Genomic DNA, 21,731 nt, shown 5'->3' on the forward strand with positions numbered 1-21,731 from the left:
GTAGCTTTCCCTAAGATCCTTACTTCGAATTTTCTTCTGCTATGCATCTTTAGTGCTGTTAGTACTAGGCTAATTGAAGTCTGTAAACATGTTTCTCTGTATTGTTTTTATGCCAAGGGTAGGGGTGTCTGTGTGTTTTAATCAACTGGACTGGAATATAAATAACTGCTTTATTGAACTTATATTACATTTGCATTTTCCTTTTCCATAAGATTTTTTGTCCTGTTGAAATTTACGTTAGTCTTTGCACACATTATATGCATTTATTTTCCCTGTTTTCTGTTGTCTTTCAACCCTCTTTTGCTTTGCATTTTAATTAGTTTAGTATGAAACTTATCTCCCTAAATAATTGTAAGCTCCTAGAGGATATGGACTGAGAGATTTTAACTCCTTTTTGTTTCTTGTATTAATAATATCTGGTATACTATTTTATCCAGACTTGATTCTCAAAGAACACTTTTGAATTTGGGCAAAAAAGAAGACTTTTTTTCTCCACAGCTGACTCTTGCTGTATGTGATTTTGATGCACACTTCTTATTGTTTGGTCTCATGGTAAATAATAAAGTGGTATTTACCTTGATACACAAGAGGATTTTCACTTCTATTTTTCCCCTTTTTTACTTTGTTTCTTCTCTACATCTTCTTTCTTCTTTCCAAATAATCTAGATATTTGGGTGGTATATTAATGAAAAAGGTCTTCCCATTTCAAATTTCACTGATGTCCTCTGTATTAAAATGAAAAGCTGAAATGTGGCAAGTTTAAGTAGAGCCAGAAGAAAATGTCTCACCCCAGCCTCATCCAGGAGCTCATTACAGGCAGGGTGAGCCCATGAGCCGTGCAGGGAAATCATTTGTCCTGTGGACCTCCTTCCTTTTCGAGAATTGTTTTTAACTATCTTGGCATTGCACTTTTAAACCATAATCCATTTGCTAGACATAGAAACCGCTTTATAATCTGTTTTAAAAAGATTCCATCACCATTACTAAATAAGGTAGAAAAGTGAGATAACCAGTTAAAATCCCAGCAAAGAATTAGTGCTATTTGGGTACAAGTTTACTCATTCCTTTAATCTACTTTAATACTGCTATGTGAAACCTAATTGTTATTTTTCTGCAGAGTTGATGAAAATTTACACTTTTGATATTACCAGAAATAATTGCATTCCCTTTTCTTTTTTTAAAAATTATAGAAGTGAAAAAGACAGCATTATTATTTTTTTCTTTCTGACATTCTCTCTGCAATCTTAAAATTTCCTTACAACCCAGTTGTCCAGTGTGGAAAGAAGTCTCTGCCAGACTTTTTAACCTTTCCTTTCTGTCATTTTAGATTAAGCAGTATTTATAACTGTTATTTGTGGATATTTAATGACATTTCAAACTCACCCAAGATCCTTTGAGACAGTACTGAGCTTGGATAAAACTGCAGTTCTACTGTTTTTCAAGTTGATTACCTAGTCATCTCTTACATTTAGAGTATATAGAGAAGGAAGCCCAGAGAAACATGGGTGGATATATGTAATTGCTGTGCTCTAGCCCACACTTCTCAGCTCAAGGAAAGATTCTGACCACAGTTGAGAAATGGCATTAGGAACCATTGATGGCTTAACTGGAAAGGGTGACATAGGAAAAACAGAAATTTAGAATTGGAAAGCAGGAAAGACTGAAGCTGTTAATGTAGTGTATGAAAGAGCTATCCAGTACACTTAAGTAGAAATTAGACGTTAAGTGGTATTCTACTTAAAAATCAGTTGGGAAGCTAATAGATTTTAATTGATTTTCTAAAGACATGACTTTCAAAATTTCTGGTACCCTAAGTGGTTTGTCTTTGGTCTTCTGTTATTCCTTTGGCCAACACAGTGCATAATGCATATATGATATCTCTTTGGGAGGTTTTATTTTATTTTAAACTTGATTTCCCATTAAAATCCCTTTCAGGAGAACCAAGTTTTTGCTCTGTTGCACTATTTCTAGCCTATATTTTGTCAAAATATAATTGGAGCAGCTTTGGAATTTTGAGTCTTATCATAACTAGTATTTGTGTAAAAGTGAAAGTGTTAGCCGTTCATTTGTGTCCGACTCTTTGCTTCCCCATGAACTGTAGCTCACCAGGCTCCTCTTTCTGTGGAATTCTCTAGGCCAGAATACTGGAGTGGGTAGCCATTCCCTTCTTCAGGGGATCTTCCTGACCCAGGGACTCTCTGACCCAGGGAAGCTATGTGTTATCCCCATTTTTAATTTCTAAGAACAATTCACAGAAATTGAGTCACTTGCCAAAGCTCCCACAGGTAGTAATGTCAGATTCAGCCTCTGGAACCGAGAGTTTAAATCTCCACACTCTATTTTTTTCTTCTGCAATATATTGCTAAGGCAGTGTGTTGGGTGTTTGTATCTATGATTTCTAACTATGAAAATTCATCAATCATAAATAAGCATGAATTTGCTTTTACACAGTTACTGCCATTGTTAAGAAAAGATACGGAATGGAATTATGGAGAGTAGCAGAATGAATTCAAAACTAATATGCTGTGCATGTACAGTTAACTCCAACTCTCTGTGCCTGCAGCCTGCATCTGATTTACTACAGAGGTCTGCCAGTTTTACCTTTGTTACTTTCTCTTGTACCTCCTTTCCCAGGACCTGGATAATTCAATCCAGTTACAAGTTTGATTCTAAATGGATTTATGGAATACATCTGCAGCCTAACCACTGTGTGCAGTTCGCATATATAGTGAACACCATACGCAGGACACTGTGTACTGTGCTATCACAGGTGGGCAGGGCCCCAGAGATGTCTATGTCCTAATGCCCAGAACCCGTGAGTATCTCTTACATAGCAGATTTAATTAAGTGAGAGACCTTAAAATGAAGAGATTGTCTTGGGTTTTTTGGGTGGGCTATATGTAAACATAAGGATCCTTATATATAGAAGAGGAAGGCAGGAGAGTCAGAGTTAGAGAGAGACAGTATGAGAAAGTGTCAGCTGGCCAATGTGTGATTTGAAAATACAGCCATAGAGTGTAGACAGCTTCCAGGAGCTGGAAATGGCATGTCTCCAGAAGGAGTACAGCCCTGCTCACAGCTTGATTTTAGACCAATGAGCCCATTTCAGACTTCTCACCTCCAGAACTCTAAGATGAATTTGTCTTGTTTGAATTCACTGTTTGAGGTGATTTGTTATGGCAGCAATAGGACATTGGTGCACTGTCTTTTACTCTATTTTAAACTTAAAGTGATAATGGTTCTCAAGTTTCATACGACTTTGACTTTTAAGATGCTGTAGGACAAGGAAAATATGGCAATGTATAACTTATATCATGTAAACTGGAATACTGCCATGGTTTTATTACATATACAAAAGTATAATTATACTATGTGATAAGGTATATAGGGAGAATGTTTCTATCTTTGACTAGCATAGGGATTCATTCTGGAGAGATGCGAGTAGTTCTCCTGGACTCCACCAGCCGTGGGTTAGCCCCCTCAATCACCCATGAAATCTGGTCCTCAGATACTATAGTTTCAGTTCAACTTTATCCCTTGTTAGTTGTATATGCTTGGATATGTTTTTTCATGTCTTAGTCTTGATTTGTCCCTTTATAAAATGCATATAAAAGTTTTGCAGGGTCAGTATAGGAAAACTATATAGATTATAAAAAGTTTTAAGTCCAGTATGGAATATAGTTAAGCATTCAAAGGATAACTGTTCAGTTCAGTTGCTCAGTCAACTCTGAATCTTTGAGACCCCGTGGACTGGAGCATGCCAAGCTTCGCTGTCCATAAGCAATTTCCGAAGCTTGCTCAAACTCATGTCCATCTTGTCAGTGATCCAACCATCTCATTCTCTGTTGTCCCCTTCTCCTCCTGCCTTTGATCTTTTCCAGCATCAGGGTCTTTTCCAATGAGTCAGTTCTTCGCATCAAGTGGCCAAAATATTGGAGTTTCAGCTTCAGCATCAGTTCTTCCAATGAATCTTCAGGACTGATTTCCTTTAGGATTGACTGGCTTGATCTCCCTGCCATCCAAGGGACTCTCAAGAGTCTTCTCAAACACCACAGTTCAAAAGTATCAATTATTCGGTGTTCAGCTTTCTTTATAATCCAACTCTCACATCCATGCATGACTGCTGGAAAAACCATAGCTTTAACTAGATGAACTTTTGTCAGCAAAGTAATGTCTTTGCTTTTTAATATGCTGTCTAGGTTGGTCATAGCTTTTCTTCCAAGGAGCAAACATCTTTTAATTTCATGGCTGCAGTCACCATCTGCAGCGATTTTGGAGTTGAAAAAAATAAAGTGTGTCACTGTTTCCCTGTCTATTTGCCATGAAGTGATGGGACCAGAGCCATGATCTTAGTTTTCTGAATGTTTAAGCTAACTTTTTCACTCTCCTCTTTCACTTTCATCAAGAGGCTCTTTAGTTCTTCTTTACTTTCTGCCTTAACGGTGCTGTCATCTGCATATCTGAGGTTATTGATATTTCTTCTGGCAATCTTGATTCTAGTTTGTGCTTCATCTAGCCCAGCATTTCGCATGATGTACTCTGCATATAAGTTAAATAACCAGGGTCACAATATACAGCCTGAACTTACTCCTTCCCTGATTTGGAACCAGTCTGTTGTTCCATGTCCAGTTCTAATTGTTGCTTCTTGACCTGCATACAGATTTCTCAGGAGGTCAGGTGGTCTGGTATTCCCATCTCTTCCAGAATTTTCCACAGTTTGTTGTGATCCACATAGTCAAAGGCTTTGGCATAGTCAATAAAGCAGATGTAGATGTTTTTCTAAAACACTCTTGCTTTTTCAATGATCCAACAGATGTTGGCAATTTGAGCTCCAGTTCCTCTGCCTTTTTAAAATCCAGATTAAACATCTGGAAGTTCACAGTTCACATACTGTTGAAACCTGGCTTGGAGAATTTGGGGCATTACTTTACTAGTGTGTGAGATGAGTGCAACTGTGCAGTAGTTTGAACATTCTTTGGCATTGCCTTTCTTTGGGATTGGAATGAAAGTGACCTTTTCCAGTCCTGTGAACACTGCTGAGTTTTCCAGATTTGCTGGCATATTGAGTGCAGTGCTTTCACAGCATCATCTTTTAGGATTTGAAATAGCTCAATGGGAATTCCATCACCTCCACTAGCTTTGTTCATAGTGATGTTTCCTAAGGCCCACTTGACTTTGCATTCCAGGATGTCTGTCTCTAGGTGAGTGATCAAACCATCGTGGTTATCTGGGTCATAAAGATGATGTTTGTATAGTTCTTCTGTTCTTGCCACCTCTTCTTAATACCTTCAACTTCTGTTAGGTCCATACCATTTCTGTCCTTTATTGAGCCTATCTTTGCATGAAATGTTCCCTTGATATCTCTAATTTTCTTGGAGAGATCTCTAATCTTTCCCGTTGTATTGTTTTCCTCTATTTCTTTGCATTGATCACTGAGGAAAGCTTTCTTATCTCTCCTTGCTATTCTTGGGAACTCTGCATTCAGATGGGTATATCTTTCCTTTTCTCCTTTGCCTTTCACTTCTCTTCTTTTCACAGCTGTTTGTAAGGCCTCCTCAGACAAATGTTTTGCCTTTTTGCATTTCTTTTTCTCCGGGATGATCTTGATCACTGCCTCCTGTACAATGTAACAAACTTGCGTCCGTAGTTCTTCAGGCACTCTCTCTCTGAGACCTAATCCCTTGAATCTGCTTGTCATTTCCACTGTATAATCATAAGGGATTTGACTTAGTCATAACTGAATGGTCTAGTGGTTTTCCCTACTTTTTTCAATTTCAGTCTCAATTTGGCAATAAGGACTTCATGATCTGAGCCACAGTCAGTTCCCGGTCTTGTTTTTGCTGACTGTATAGAGCGTCTCCATCTTTGGCTGCAAATAATATAATCACAAGCTGGTTTTAGAAAAGGCAGAGGAACCAGAGATCAAATTGCCAACATCTGCTGAATCATGGAAAAAGGAAGAGAGTTCCAGAAAAACATCTATTTCTGCTTTGTTGACTATGCCAAAGCCTTTGGATGTGTGGATCACAATAAACTGTGGAAAATTCTGAAAGAGATGGGAATACCAAGACCACCTGACCTGCCTATTGAGAAACCGTATGCAGGTCAGGAAGCAACAGTTAGAACTGGACATGGAGCAGACTGGTTCCAAATAGGAAAAGGAGTATGTCAAGACTGTATATTGTCACCCTGCTTATTTAACTTATATGCAGAGTACATCATGAGAAACACTGGGCTGGAAGAAGCACAAGCTGGAATCAAGATTGCTGGGAGAAATATCAGTAACCTTAGCTATGCAGATGATACCACCCTTATGGCAGAAAGTGAAGAGGAACTAAAAAGCCTCTTGATGAAAGTGAAAGTAGAGAGTGAAAAAGTTGGCTTAAAGCTCAACATTCAGAAAATGAAGATCATGGCATCCAGTCCCATCACTTCATGGGAAATAGATGGGGAAACAGTGTCAGACTTTATTTTTCTGGGCTCCAAAATCACGGCAGATGGTGACTGCAGCCATGAAATTAAAAGATGCTTACTCCTTGGAAGGAAAGTTATGACCAACCTCGATAGCATATTAAAAACCAGAGACATTACTTTGCCAACAAAGGTCCATCTAGTCAAGGTTATGGTTTTTCCAGTGGTCATGTATGGATGTGAGAGCTGGACTGTGAAGAAAGCTGAGCACCGAAGAATTGATGCTTTTGAACTGTGGTGTTGGAGAAGACTCTTGAGGGTCCCTTGGACTGCAAGGAGATCCAACCAGTCCATCCTAAAGGAGATCAGTCCTGGGTGTTCACTGGAAGGACTGATGCTGAAGCTGAAACTCCAATACTTTGGCCACCTCATGCGAAGAGTTGACCCATTGGATAAGACCCTCATGCTGGGAGAGATTGGGGGCAGGAGGAGAAGGGTACGACAGAGGATGAGCTGGCTGGATGGCATCACCGACTCAATGGACGTGAGTTTGGGTAAACTCCGGGAGTTGGTGATGTTCAGGGAGGCCTGGTGTGCTGCGATTCATGGGGTCACAAAGTGTTGAACACGACTGAGCAACTGAACTGAATATAATCGATCTTATTTCAGTATTTACTGTCTGGTGATGTCCATGTGTAGATTCTTGTGTTGTTGAAATAAGGTGTTTTCTATGACCAGTGCATTCTCTGAACCCAATGTACAGTATGAAAAGGCAAAAAGATATGACACTGAAAGATGAACTTCCCAGTTTAACTGATAACAGTAATAGTAAGATTTTGATAGTGTTGTTAGTGCAGTATTTACCTGTGTGTTTTGATTTAAACATTAAATATTTAAAAAACTGAAATATCAAACTGTTTTGTAGTGCATTTTAATTTTTTAAAAACCCTTTTAAAATTAGTTTAACAGTCATTACACTGTTTAAGTTTTATAGGAAGATTTTTTTTATGAAAAAGCATTTAGATTAATATTATTTGGGGAATGAAAATGCCAATCTGACTTATATTAAAATGTGATTTCTTTTATCAAGACTTATTGTGTGATAAACCAAGAAGCATTCAGGGTTCTAATGTGGTTTTGAACTGGAGACTGACTTGCATGGTCAACTCGTGACCTTAAACCAGACACTCAGTCCTGAAGCCCAGATTGCTTTCTGAGTGCACTCTGTTGCCCTCTAGTGGAGTCCCCAGCTCCGCAGAAACCAACTCACAGGAGGTATTTCCTGATGATTTATTTTCACTGTATTTCTAGCACAACTCAGAGACATAGTCATGGCTAATACAATCATGGTTCATATTTCAACTAGTGATTGTCATTTTTTTCATGGTTACCAACCATACTGATATTTACATATGGCTTTGTAAGTTTTAAGGCTGAAGCAAAATTTTTGGATTTGTAAAACGATTTAGACGTCTTTCCATCTTCCTTTTCACTGGTTGCATGTTTATTGGCTGGTGGTGATAAAGTATAACTTTTTCTATATGTAGTTGAAGAGTTTATGAGATACATTGTATTTTTCTGGGGATAGGGAATGCTAAATTAAGGTATACTCCTTAAAAAAAAAAGGTCCTGTATTATTTTTGAGTTCTAATTTTGTCTATAAGAATCCATTTCAAAGAGAAACACCTATTTTAAGCCCTTGACTATTAAGAAGTCAGAATATGGTTGTGGGAGGTTGTTTTTCTTTGATTCAACAGTTGATGTTTTGAAAGTGCATTTGCAAGGAAGTTTGGAGAATGTTTCAGAAATAAGTGCAGAAGCCCAAACGGATTATCTTGACCAAAAAATTTCATCTTAATCTTTTAAAGAGTGCTCTCTGCTTATAGAATTACAAAGTTACAGAATCATAGAAGCAAAAGAGACCTCAATAATCACGTACCTTAACCCCATCATTTTCCAAAGGAGATTCATCTGAACCAAGGATAATTTACAGGGCTCCATATTTCCAGCTTCTTTCTTTCCTGAGTCCATTTCTGCATTTCCTCCCTGGGATCCTGATAGCATCTGGTGTGGATCAAAACTGCTGAATTTCCCACTCCAAGTTGGTTTCCTCCACCGACTTCTTTATTCCTGTCAGGAGGAGCATCTTCTCCTACTCTTTCTTCCAGGCTTGTACTTGTACTTGCAGTTATTTTAAAAATATTTAATCCAATTTATTCTTTGAACCTAATTTATGTATCTGGTCCCCTCTTTCTATTTCTACAGCTTTTAAATTTAAATTTAAAATAAAACCTCATGCAGGGTTAACTTAGTTGATAAGGAATTGGTAGTCTTTTCTTGCCCTTCATGCCCCTCACGTGTTCTTTGCCACAGATGCACTGGGACACAAAGTGGCTGCGAGCTTGCATTCTGCAAGGCAGAGTCAGCTCATCTCTTGGCTCTGCTGTCTCATTTGGCTTTGGGCAACTTACTTAACCTTCTTGTCCATAGTTTCCTCTTAGACATTTGGAGGTAAAATAAGTGCTAATTTTACAAGTTAATACATGAAGTGTTTAGGAAAGTGCCTGGCTTGTGGTGAGTTATGAATAAGTGTTATTATCATTAACCTACTACTATTAATAAGGTAGGTTATCTTATTCCTAAAGTATTGCCTAAGGGGTGCCATTGCTTCCAGTGTTTACAAAATCAAGGTTAAAGCTCATGGCCATACATTATATTTAGAGAACTCAGAACGTCTCCAAACTATTTTTCTCAAACTGTGCCTTCTCAAATCTCAAAAGGAATGAAAGGACTATAGTAACTGGTCTCTGAGGTTCCACGTGCTTTTTGCTCCATGGCTTGCCTAACGTTTCACTTGTCTGGAGTGTACTTGTCCCTACTTCCTGCTTATCCAGGGTTCATTCAGTATATTATAGAATGAAAGCTCCATGAAGAAAGGGTCTTTGTTCACTGCTGTGTACCAGGTGCCTGGCATTTCATAACTGCTGAGGTGGTTGTGGAGTAGAATAGAATGAGTGAGTGAATTAGTATATGTATGAGTTTTCTGGTCTTGAGCAAACCATTTAACTACTCTAAGTGCTAGGTTGTTTTTTTTTTTTTAATAAAGTGAATGATTGATGATGATGTTTTCACAGTGTCTTTGGGAAGATTGAGAAATTTTATATGAAAATTCAGTGGAAATTAGGATGTAATTTATACATGTAAATAATGTGTATTCCTGCTGCTCGATTCTTTGCTATCTTTCAAGATCCAGGTCAGATTGCATTTTGTTCTAGTTTGTTTTCAGACTATCATAATCCTGAATAAATTCTCTGTCACTCTGTAATTTTATAGAAATCATTAAGTAGCCTTTTAAAAATATATTATCGCTTTATAACACTTATCAATTGCCTTTTTCAAATCCTGAATTTTATTATGGTTTAACTTCTCAAGTCTTAATTTTGTCTCTCCAAATGTCTTGTATACTCCTTTAGGATTGGGATAGTCTTTTCAAATATCTAACACCTGGACTTCTTACCTGTGGCTTGGTTTCAGTTAGTGATAGTTATAACTGGAACTGAAGGTTTAATTGTCCATCTTTTTCCTTCCACTTAACTACGTTGTGTCTTTTAAATTTTTTATCATGATGCAGTTTGTAGGCACGTTCCAACCTCAGAGGAGCACTTTGGAATCGATGCCTTTGTGACCTTACAATGGCAAAGACAAATGGTGTCGGGAGACAGTAATGTAAAGCAAAGTAATCCAGGTGATGCCTGTGGCCAATACATTCTCCCTGATGCCTTCTGCAATTTACTTAGTTGGCAATGATAATGTGTGGGAGTGAAAGAAAGAGAATCTGTGCACAGATGTGTGTGTGTGTGTGTGTCGGAGGGGTGCATATACACTTGCCCTGAGCATGCTTGTGCACATCTGTGATACAAAGGTTTTACTGGGAGTTGGAGAGAAATGGTCAAACTTGATAGTGCTGTTAGTTTTGCTAGGCATTTGAGTATAGTCAACAGTAAAACACAAGAAAATTTTTGACATATATGTAAAACTTCAAGTTTGGTTGGAGGGAAAAAGGCAATGATACTAGAGATTATAATAATCTTTACTTAGAGCTAAAATGTAGTTCTAAAAGAAAAAAATCAGCATTTCTTCCTTTACAAGCATACGTTTGATGCTGCTGCTGCTGCTAAGTCACTTCAGTCATGTCTGACTCTGTGCGACCCCATAGACAGGCAGCCCACCAGGCTCCGCTGTCCCTGGGATTCTCCAGGCAAGAACACTGGAGTGGGTTGCCGTTCCTTCTGCAATGCATGAAAGTGAAAAGTGAAAGTGAAGTCACTCAGTCGCGTCCGACTCTTAGCGACCCCATGGACTGCAGCCCACCAGGCTTCTCCATCCATGGGATTTTCCAGACAAGAGTACTGGAATGGGTTGCCATTGCCTTTTCCGAAGCGTGCCTTTAACCATATGTTATTGAACCAATGTTCTCTCTTGCAATAGCTTCTTTTGAGGCTATTTGTATAGGTATATCTATGCCCAAGAGTTATATGACCATAATTAGGATTTTGAAAATACATGTATTTTGATTTATATTAATGTATAAATGGCAATTTCATTAAGGTACCTGAAATTACACCAATACAAAGCTACTTAAGTTATAAAACATCCTCTTTCAAAAATCTAAATACCTCTGGGTGCTAGTTGAACACCACATTGTTAATAGGTAAGTATGTATAGATTTAATCAGATTGTGGTTCCCGCGCCCCCCTCTCCCCCTCAGTATCTAGCTGAGATCAGCTTTACTCAAGGAATATTCTGGAGTGTTATGTGGGTGAGGGCTTTAGCCATTTTAGTCCAGGTTTTTCATTTTATTACTCTAACCTCTTTCAACCTCACTTTTCTCATTTTAAAAATCACCTACTACTGTCCCACCAACCATACAGAGTTGGTAGGAGCATCAAATGCAGGTAAGTACCTAGTAACACTTTGAAACATTAATATGTTGTACCAAGCAAATATAGAACTTTTGCCCTTATTCCCTGTAACAGGGAGGCATTTAAGCAAATGTTTGCTTGTAATCCGGGAGGGCCTTGCCGTCATGTAAGAACAGTGAACCAGAGGGGAGGAATGTGAGAGAAGTTTGGAGGAAGGAGGCTGGTTATGTGGAAAGAAAACAGTCTTCACTTCTTGTCATCCAGGGAGGTGTTTAGTGAGGGAGAAGGGGCCTTTTTAACTGGCGAGGAGGATACAGGGGAGAATTACAGGAAGGGGAGAGGCAAAGTACTGAAAGGAGGAAGATTCAATTTGCCCTTAGAAATTTAATGAGGACAAAGCAAGGATACCAGAGCTTCCAAGAACACACAGGAAGGCAGAAACCACAGTACAATGATGGTTTCCCAGCACTTTCACGATTCTGGAACTTTGATAACACTTGTGTGTATGTGTTTGCTGCTTAGTTCTTAATGATTAACAGTAGATTGCTTAAAATGAAAAGGAGCTGGAGCCTCCTTGAAGGTGGTGGAGTGTCTCTTTTAGGATAAGAGAGATCTTAAGAAATAAGATGAAATTATGGAAAGGAAAGCACCTGAATACATGGAGTCCCACGATTTAAGAAAAAAAAAAAGAAAGAAAGAAACAGGCCAGCCGGGAGATATTCTCAGTACTGACAAGTGACCCATGAAGCTTAAGCGTCACCAGGAGATGTTATCTATTCAGCAATTTCATGGGAGTAGCTCTGTATCAGACTCTTAATCTTGTATGATGTTTGTTGTTTTCAATTCTGGTTTTTCTATTTCCAGGACCTCACATTCACTGTATATTATTAATTAGCTATATTGTAAATGGGCTGCTCTTGAAATCACATTCACGTTTATAACACTTCTGAGGTCCTTGTTCCAAATTCCATTTGTATTTATAGACGACTTAACATCTGCAGATAAATTTTTAGTAAATAAGAATATTTAATTTCTTTAAACTTTTTAAATTGTAGCTTTTTAAAGTCCTATAAGTATATAATTTTCTGTTTAAAGATAAAATGTACATCTCCACCATGAATACTGAAGCTTAAATAATTTTGGCAGGATTACTGAACTTTATATTTGCTGCTTTAACTTTTTAAGTTCTCTTTTTAGCTTCCCTTCTTTTGATGTTATGAATCAATATTGAAGGATCAAGTGACATTTCCTTAGCAATAAAGAAGAAAGCCTCCTTGTGCAGACTTTAATCAGAGGAGCAAAATAGCACAGAAGCCTGTTCATATTTAATATCTTTATTAATCTCAATTCAAAATACATTACAAGTGAAACAGATATTTACATAATACTTAACCATAAGCAGACCGAGAGACTGCAAAAATAACATGATTCGAGATGTTTCTCATAGCTCACCAGTCTGAAATATGCAGCTGTATATAGACAAAAAGTTGAATCGAATACTTTGTAATTGATAACAGGGTGAAAACTTTTCTAGATGGCTGAGGGTAGCCACTGTATCCATTTGAAATGAACCTAATGTGGTCCTTTAAGTACAAATTTTACAAAGCTCTGGGATAACTTATTGGAATTACCTAATGTTGCTACTAATGCTGAACCTGGATGCTCTTTGGGCTTCATGGTGGCCAGATGGTAAAAGAATCCTCCTGCAACGCAGGCAACCCAGGTTTAATCCCTGGGTCAGGAAGATCCCCTGGAGAAGGAAATGGTAACCCACTCCAGTATTCTTGCCTGGAGAATCCCATGGATGGAGAATCCCATGGACAGGGGATCCTGGCAGGATACAGTCCACGGGGTCACAAAGAGTCGGACACCACTAAGGGATTAACACTTTCACTGTTTTGGTTGCTATTGAGAAGACTGAAGGGAGTCTGCTAACTGTCCTCAACTATCTTGGAGATCATAGAAAAGAAGGACTAAATTCGTTTATTTCTATCACAAGAAGCTGGGCCATTGAAGTTTTAAGGAATTACATTTCAGCTCAATATAACGAATAGCTCTTCAATAAAGTGCATGCTGCTTTATAAAGCGTGAACTTGAGTTATTGAGACTATCTAAGCAAGAGTTGTACAAGCATTTGCCAGGAATTAATTCTTTTAGGTTTGGAGTTTAATTAGAGCATCTACAGGCCAGCTATGAGCCCATGAGGCATGCATTTCAATCTAGAAATATGAGGTAGGCCCTTGTAGCTGATCATTGTGCAGTGTTGTGTGCTTACCCAGTATCCATCCCCATTAGGGGAACTCTAGTTTTGTTCAGGTATCTCTCTCCCTCATGTGACCACCCATGTCAAAGGGTAAGTCTGGGTGGGCTTTTATCTGTGTGCCAGTGTCTATAGTCCAAACCTGCAGGTGGTTGATTCCAGGACCCACCACAGATACGAAAGTACACTATTTCTCAAGTCCTATAGTTGGACCTTCATATCCACAGTTTCATTTCTAAGGATTCAACTAATTGTGGATTTTGTAGTTCACTGTATATTTACACGGGGTGGGGGTTATCAGTGAGCCAGCACAATTCAAACTCTTGTTCTTCAAAGGTCAACTATACTTTGAGAAGGGCGATATGATTCTGTTTGTGCCAAAGATGCTCAAGGAGAGAGGTATGCTGATGCCTTCTGGGAAAACTTTTCTATCTCCTGGGAGAGGTTTCCTCTGAATTCTGTTCTATTCTGAGGCTTGGAACTCCTGCATCCTCCAGCTTCCAGCATGAGGTAGAACTATCGTGGAAGGAGAATCAGCACCCACGGACTTCAAGGACATGGCCTCTGCGCCAGTGGATTTAGTGAACACTAAAGTCCATCCTAATTGGGACATCCAATTACATGAACCATTTACTACTTTATATTTAAGCCTGTTTCATTTGTATGTTTTTGTGACTCACAGATTGAAGTTTCCCAATTGTCACCTACAATGATAGGAGTTGGGCTCCATCTTTCCACTGTTCTCATTCCCACTTGGTTGGGGTATATTTGTTCTTTCCTCTTTTATTTCTATATGTGGGGTTGGCCAAAAGGTTTGTTTGAGTTTTTCTGGTAAGTGTTACAGAAAACCCCGAACAAACTTTTTGGTCAACCCAATATCTTATGTTAGAAAAGCTGTCTTAATTTAGTTTATAGGTCTCCTAAATTGTTTGCTTTCTTCTTTTCAGAAGTTTTTGAATTGTTGGTGAAAGAGTTAAGCCCCTAAGGTTAAAATGCATATTTCATTGTATGACTTTGATTCAGTAGGCAAGATTAATTGGGAATTTTTCCATTTGGTGAGAATTACATCTCATTTTAAATGAATTACATGGCAAATAGGTGGGGAAACAATGGAAACAGTGATAAACTTTATTTTCTTGGGTTACAAAATCACTGCAGATGGTGACTGCGGCTATGAAATTAAAAGATGCTTGCTTCTTGGAAGAAAGCTATGACCAACCTAGACAGCATATTAAAAAGCAGAGACATTACTTTGCTGACAAAGGTCCATATAGACAAAGCTATGGTTTTTCCAGTAGTCATGTATGGATGTGAGAGTTGGACCATAAAGAAAGCTGAGCACTAAAGAATTGATGCTTTTGAACTGTGGTGTTGGAGAAGACTCTTGAGAGTCCCTTGGACTGCAGGGAGATCAAACCAGTCAATCCTAAAGGAAAACAGTCCTAAATTTTCATTGGGAGGACTGATGCTGAAGCTTCAATACTTTGGCCCCCTCATGGGAAGAACTGACTCATTGGAAACGACCCTGATGCTGGGAAAGATTGAAGGCAGAGAGGAAGGGGAGGACAGAGGATGAGATGGTTGGATGGCATCACCAACATGATGGACATGTGTTTGAGCAAGCTCTAGGAATTGGTGATGGACAGGGAAGCCTGGCATGCTGCAGTCCATGGGGTTGCAGAGTCAAACACAACTGAGCGACTGAACTGAGCTGTTTGCATTTTTCGTAGAATGAAATAATTCATGATAGTAAACTATTAGATTTGTGTTTCTTATAAATTCCCACTTTACTAATTCTTTCAGAAGGTAAATACAGCTAATATCTTAGGATAGGGAAATCAAAGAGTTCTGGTTTGAGCTTTCTTTGATACTTAAAACTTAGGTAGTTAAGTAGCTTGTGTGTATTATCAAGGAACACAGGTCTATCTTTCCCAGAATATTTTCTTGAACTGGTCTCCCTAATTTTTATTTTAACAGCATGGAATAAACATTTGGTGCTAATCTTGAAATATTAGGATTTCTCTTTAACAAATGCAATATTTACATCAAGAAACTGAAGCAAATATTTAAAGCATACAGATTAAAGGGCTTCCCTGGTGGCTCAGCTGGCAAAGAATCTGCCTGCAATGTGGGAGACCTGGGTTCAGTCCCTGGGTTGGGAAGATGCCCTAGACAAGGGAATGGCTACCCACTCCACTTTTCTTGCTTGGAGAATTCTATGGACAGAAGAACCTGGTGGACTACAGTCTGTGTGATGACAAAGATTTGGACACGACTGGGTGACTGATACTTTCAGTTTTTCATACAGATTAAAAAAACTCAGGTTAAGAAATTTGCCAGAACTTGGAGTGAAGTATAGCAGTCTAAATAATTCTCCAGTGGCATGAGACTATAATGTGGCTAATACTTGAACTTTCTGTAAGCATTGAAGATGTTTGGTGTTTGTCATGGTTTACTCAAATCATCTGGAGAGAGATGACCTTGTCCTGATGGAAGGTTCTCTTCCTAACCCTTACCCAAGTTATAGAGAGGTACCTTGATGTAGCAAGGGCAACCCAGAGACTACAAAGGTGCCTGGAGCCCTAAATAGGACAGATGGGAATTTTTCTTTTTAATCACTAAGGCAGTGAGAGTGTTGTGAAATAGTCAATGCATTTTATATCCATGTTATATAAGAACAACGGTCTTTCTATTGACATTTAAATCATGGTCATTCTTTTCTTAAGTAGCTACATGCCAGTTAAAATCAAAGTTCTTTGAGCTAGCTGCAGAACTTGCCTCTTTCCCCAGACTACATGGAATATTTAGGTGTATTTTGGAAGATTGAAGGGAAATGGGGGAAAGGGTCCACATAGATGTGTGAGAAAGTTGAATATGTGCTGGAGGTGGAGGAATGAATGTGCCTGGTTAGAAAAATAATTTGCAGATTCAGTGTGCTGATGACTTGGAACAAAAAGAAGTGTTATGATAAGCGTCAAAATAAAACAAGCAAAAAACAATAATATGAATAATAAAGTCATAGAAAAATGATAAAATAATGTTGACATTTCCTTAGGGAGGCCTAGTGTCAAAGGCATAAACACTCAAACTATTTAGATATCTCTTCCCCAAGTGGAAACTACTATTTAAGGAAGTTAAGTATTTAACTGCAATGATTGAACATAATGAACGAAATGTTTTGTACTTGACAGAGACTTCAATCTGAGATGTATCTTGTGCTCATATATAATGCATTAAAATATGGAATGGTTGGTTGGCCAAGTTTTTATTTTAAACTTTAGTATCTTTTGTGTATATATATATACAAACAAAAAATTTATCAAGTTGGCATGTTTCAAGAAAACTTAGACTGAGAACTTGTATATTTCTTGCTACATTGTTATTTGAAATGAATATTCAAATAAAAGTAGGATATTAAACATCCTGAGGTACTGGTCTTTAAAACTTTGCAGTTTATTGGAATTTAGAAACTGAAAATGAACATCAGATTTATTGAAATGAACACTTTTGGAAGTCTGTTTCCTGGTAATTTAGTTCAACATATTGCTTAGATTTTTCTAAAACAAAGTATTTTCCCTTGTAAATGGAAAATGTTTCTTTTATTCAAAAATAAAGTCCCACGGTCTAAATATCATCAAAAATAAACCTAATTTGGGATTTAGAGATTTTTAAAATTTTAGTTGGAACTTTATTTGAAAATTTAATGTTTATACAGTGAAAATAATTATGGTTAGACTATTCTGAGCACCATTTTAACAGTATTGTACTTTATATGAAAGAAACAGCATAGATTTAAACAATTTGATAGTTTCTCCATATAAGGAGAGGAATGCAGCCGTGGATTGAATTTTTGACACACAATCTTTTATTATGACATCTAGTTGATTAATACTCCAGCCAAATCATTGTTTTAAAATATCTCCTTTCACTGTCCATTAGATCTGGATCTGCAAGCATGCATAAAACCTGGCATCCACTTCGTACTTCTCACCATTTACTTTGGGACAATGCCAGTGTCCTGGTTATAGTGTTTAAAGTATAGTCTAATTGCTTTAAGAATTTGTCTAAGGCCAGACAGTTTTTACATGTGACTTTCATGCATGTGAGTGACACATAGATAGTGTCAAGACAAACAGCATTTTAAAAATAATAGGTGGTGGGATATAGGAGTTTTGAAGAGGCACATCTGTAGGTTTTTTCCTTTGTTCTAAAGTTACTTAAAGCTGCTGCTGCTAAGTCGCTTCAGTCGTGTCCGACTCTGTGCGACCCCATAGACGGCAGCCCACCAGGCTCCACCGAAAGTGTTAGTACTTGTTAAGTTAAAAACATTTAGAATACAGTAAAATACAAAGAACATCAAAACCTTCTGAAATCACATCAAGTAGAAGGAATCATAATTTTAAAATGGGCATATAAGTTTTTGCATACATAATCAAATATAAATATTAAGTAATTTTCATGCAAAATTGGTGTGGTAACATGCTTTTCTTTGACTTCTTAACACATCATTTTTCTAAGTGTTTATTCTTTGAAGAGTGATTTGTAAAATCAGCATAGTTTTCTCTGCTTGTTTGGGGATTTTTAACATCCTTTTTGCTTTCTGTTTCAGATTTTGCTATAATTCTGGTTAATAATTACTGTAGTTACTGCAGGTAAATTTTAAAAACAAGAAAAATTTTAATTGTAGAAATTGGAGGCTATTGTAGGAAAATGACTTTGCCCTCCTTCCACTGTCACAGAGTCATTCTGTGGCTGAGTCAGGTATCAAACTCGGATCTCTAAAGCCAGAGTTCTTAACCATAGTGATTTAGACACTGAGTTTGTTTTTCCATGCTCATGGTATTTTTCTAGTGCTCTATGCATTGTCTTTGCACTAGCTCATGGAGAAGGTGTTATGCCATGAATCCTTACCCGTTATGTATTGATAGTTTTTGTAAAACACTGTTAAAGAGATGGGATGTGTGGGGAAAGGGGGTGGGCTGGGGAGTTGAAGAAAGTGACAACTAATTTTTTTCTGTTACTTTATGTTCTTGCAAAAAAAAAAATAGGTTGTGAATTTCTTTACTTTTATGAAATGTTTTAATTTCTGTAGAGTTTCCATGCATTATTCAAGATTGCAAAATGATTTGAATTTCAGGAGCAGACAGATTTTCTGATGAGGATTTCAAGCTGTGTAATTATGAAACCCATATAGGTTAAAAGTTCAGAACTCGTTAGCTTAATCTTTAAAAAATACCCAGTTGATAAGCATAGATTTCATTTCAGAGGCCACACTGTCAATATCACTTTTGTTTTCATTTTGGACTTGGCCATATGTACGACTATATACTGGTTGATCATGATTTCATACCACATAGCTTGTCTTGTATTGCTGCATAATTTATAAAGAAAATTCATATTTTATGGTGGTAAATTTGATGCCATAAAGAAAGACACATTTCTAGTAATTTCTTTAACAATTTCTTGGCGTCTTAAAAATTCGAGGAAGTTAATAAGTGTCAAATATCCACAAGGCCCATTGGAACCTGTTACTATGGTGTCAGAGCATGCATTCAGGAAATGTAAAATTCCTTCAGATAAAGCATAAATGTTTCAGAGTAAAATGTAAGGAAATTAATGTTCAAGTTAGTTAACTCATAAAGGAGAATTTTTATTGTGGTTAAACATCCATAACAAAATTTACATTTTAACTGTTTCTGAAGTCTGTAGTTCTGGCACTAAATGTATTCACATGGTTGTACCATCATCACTACTGTCCATCTCCAGAACTTTTCATAATAAAAGTTTTTAATTTTAAATATTGGGTTGGCCAAAGGGTTTGTTTGAGTTTTTTCCAACCCGAATGCACCTTTAGCCAACCCAGTAATATAATTCAGGTATCACTGAGAATATGTTTGGGCTTGTAGTGATGCTTAGTACCTTTAAAGCTTTTGACTTTTCAATTTGTGTAAAAATTAACTTTGAGGTTGTAGTTTTTGTTATTTTAAGTAATAACATGACATTTACTGATACAAATGAAATCCTGGCCCCTTTTTTGAAATCTTGTCAGGGTCATGCTTATTTTCTTTCTTTGGGAGGCAAGGATATTGAGGGGAAAATTACATTCACATAAAAACAATCTTATGAAGAACCATTCAAAATGATTAAAGATACTATGATCATCAGAGAGTTAAAGATAGAAAGTAAAATATGGTATTTGTGAGATTTTTGACTGGCATGAAGCTTTTAATGCATATTATCTTTCTTTGCTAATCAAGGTGATTGAGATGCACTTGCCTGTTAAATAGAAGTTGCTCTCGGCTTTTAGTTATGAGATTTTACATTTATCTTCTCCTCATTTGAATGCTACATAAACCCTCCCCTTGAATCTGAGGGGGTCACTATTTTTTTCTTAGATTACTACTGTTACATTTTGAGAATATATTTTGTCCGAATGCTTAGAGAATGATAACAAAAAAAGAATTTTTTATTGGTTCATTTCATGCTTGGTAAGATTCCAACTGTCAAAACATTATAAAATTTTGAACCTAGAGGCACATTTCCTCACCAGAGTACTAATTACTGCAGAGAACTGGAGCGAGTCATTATGTAGTAGTATTTATTAGAGCTGCCCAATTTTAATGTTTTTTGGACCAGAGACACTTAAATAAAAGGTTAAGCTGTTTCGGCACAAAAGTGGGAGGAAAAACTGCACAGTGCGTGCAACACTGTCAAATACAATGCAGGAAGTGTGGAATTAATTGAAAATTACTCATCTACTTGCATTGAGAGATTCAACATCTTTCTTCAAGGATGCCCTGAGCATGGCAGATGCTATTTTTGGTTTATTTTCATTATGTTTAGTATTGGGCCCCTGTTACAGTTAGGCACTGGTGCTATGAAGAAGATACGAAAGACAAGCGTCTCCCTTCATGGTGCCTATATTCTTGAGGGGGAAAAGAGACGAGGAGGAGAGCAACAGAATCATGTAGCAAGCCATGCATGGTTAGTGTTAGAAATACCAACATAACAGACAAAAGTTTGGGGCTAAGGGAAAGGGCATTTTAACAAAGTTGGTTAAAGGAGGCTCTTTGGAGGATATGACATTTGAGAATAGCAGTGAATGAAAGTCATTTGAAATTTTAGTCATATATAATTTTAATAGTAAGCAGATGGATACCTCTTCTAAGTATGAATAAAGTAACTATACATAAAATAAATGCAAACAGCTATAGAATAAAATAAGCTATTAAATAAGCAGGTATAATATTCTATTTAGTAGATATTTGTTAACATATCCAAGGCACTGATTAGAAAGCAGATTAGAGAAGAGGAAACAAAAAGTAGTGTGTCTCTTTATTTGGAAAAGTTATAATTCTGTGTAAATCATGGTAGTTCGCTAAGAGTGGGAGAAATGAGCAGACGCAGTGATGAAGTGCGTGGGGAGCAGCAAGTTCTCTTTGGCGGAACAGCAGCAAAGTCTGTTACATGGTAATTGTGTACCGTTTGCCACTTCCTTTCCTCCTCTCTCCTCCCAGTGATGATCTTATCTTCATTCTGAGTACTCAGTGACCAGTAAGTATTCAGTAAAAGCTTTTTTGGGGGAATGGATCAGTGAATGAAGACAGACCTTGAGCTTTTTCAAAAGGCACTTTTGAGGCAAAAGAAAGAGAGGGTGGCTTGCATCTATTCAAAAGGGTGGAATTTATTTATGAGTAGGGAAAAACCCATCAATGTCTGGGAAGGAAACAAAGGACAGTGGAGAGGAAGCAGACCAGATGCAAATGAAGAAAAAAGTGAGAGAATAAGACTCTAGAAACATGGATGGAGTGACCTAGAAGAGTGACATTTCCTTCAGAGATGGGAGAAAATAGTAGTGGGGTTGAATAGGTAAAGAAAGATTTGGAGGTGTGTAGGAAGAAGGCAATGGCACCCCACTCCAGTACTCTTGCCTGGCAAATCCCATGGACGGAGGAGCCTGGTGGGCTGCAGTCCATGGGGTCGCTATGAGTCGGACACGACAGAGCGACTTCACTTTCACTTTCATGCATTGGAGAAGGAAACGGTAACCCACTCCAGTGTTCTTGCCTGGAGAATCCCAGGGACGGGGGAGCCTGGTGGGCTGCTGTCTCTGGAGTCACACAGAGTTGGACACGACT

The 21,731-nt window shown here is 37.7% G+C and overlaps 1 protein-coding gene across 2 annotated transcripts in view; it reads left to right on the top strand.

Moving 5' to 3' along the window:
* Window positions 1–21,731, top strand: part of PARD3B (par-3 family cell polarity regulator beta) — a 1,151,446-nt gene that overhangs the window by 156,096 nt on the left and 973,619 nt on the right. The gene's annotated exons all lie outside the window — the stretch shown is intronic.

Source organism: Bos javanicus, chromosome 2 (genome assembly GCF_032452875.1).
Source record: "Bos javanicus breed banteng chromosome 2, ARS-OSU_banteng_1.0, whole genome shotgun sequence".
NCBI lineage: Eukaryota > Metazoa > Chordata > Mammalia > Artiodactyla > Bovidae > Bos > Bos javanicus.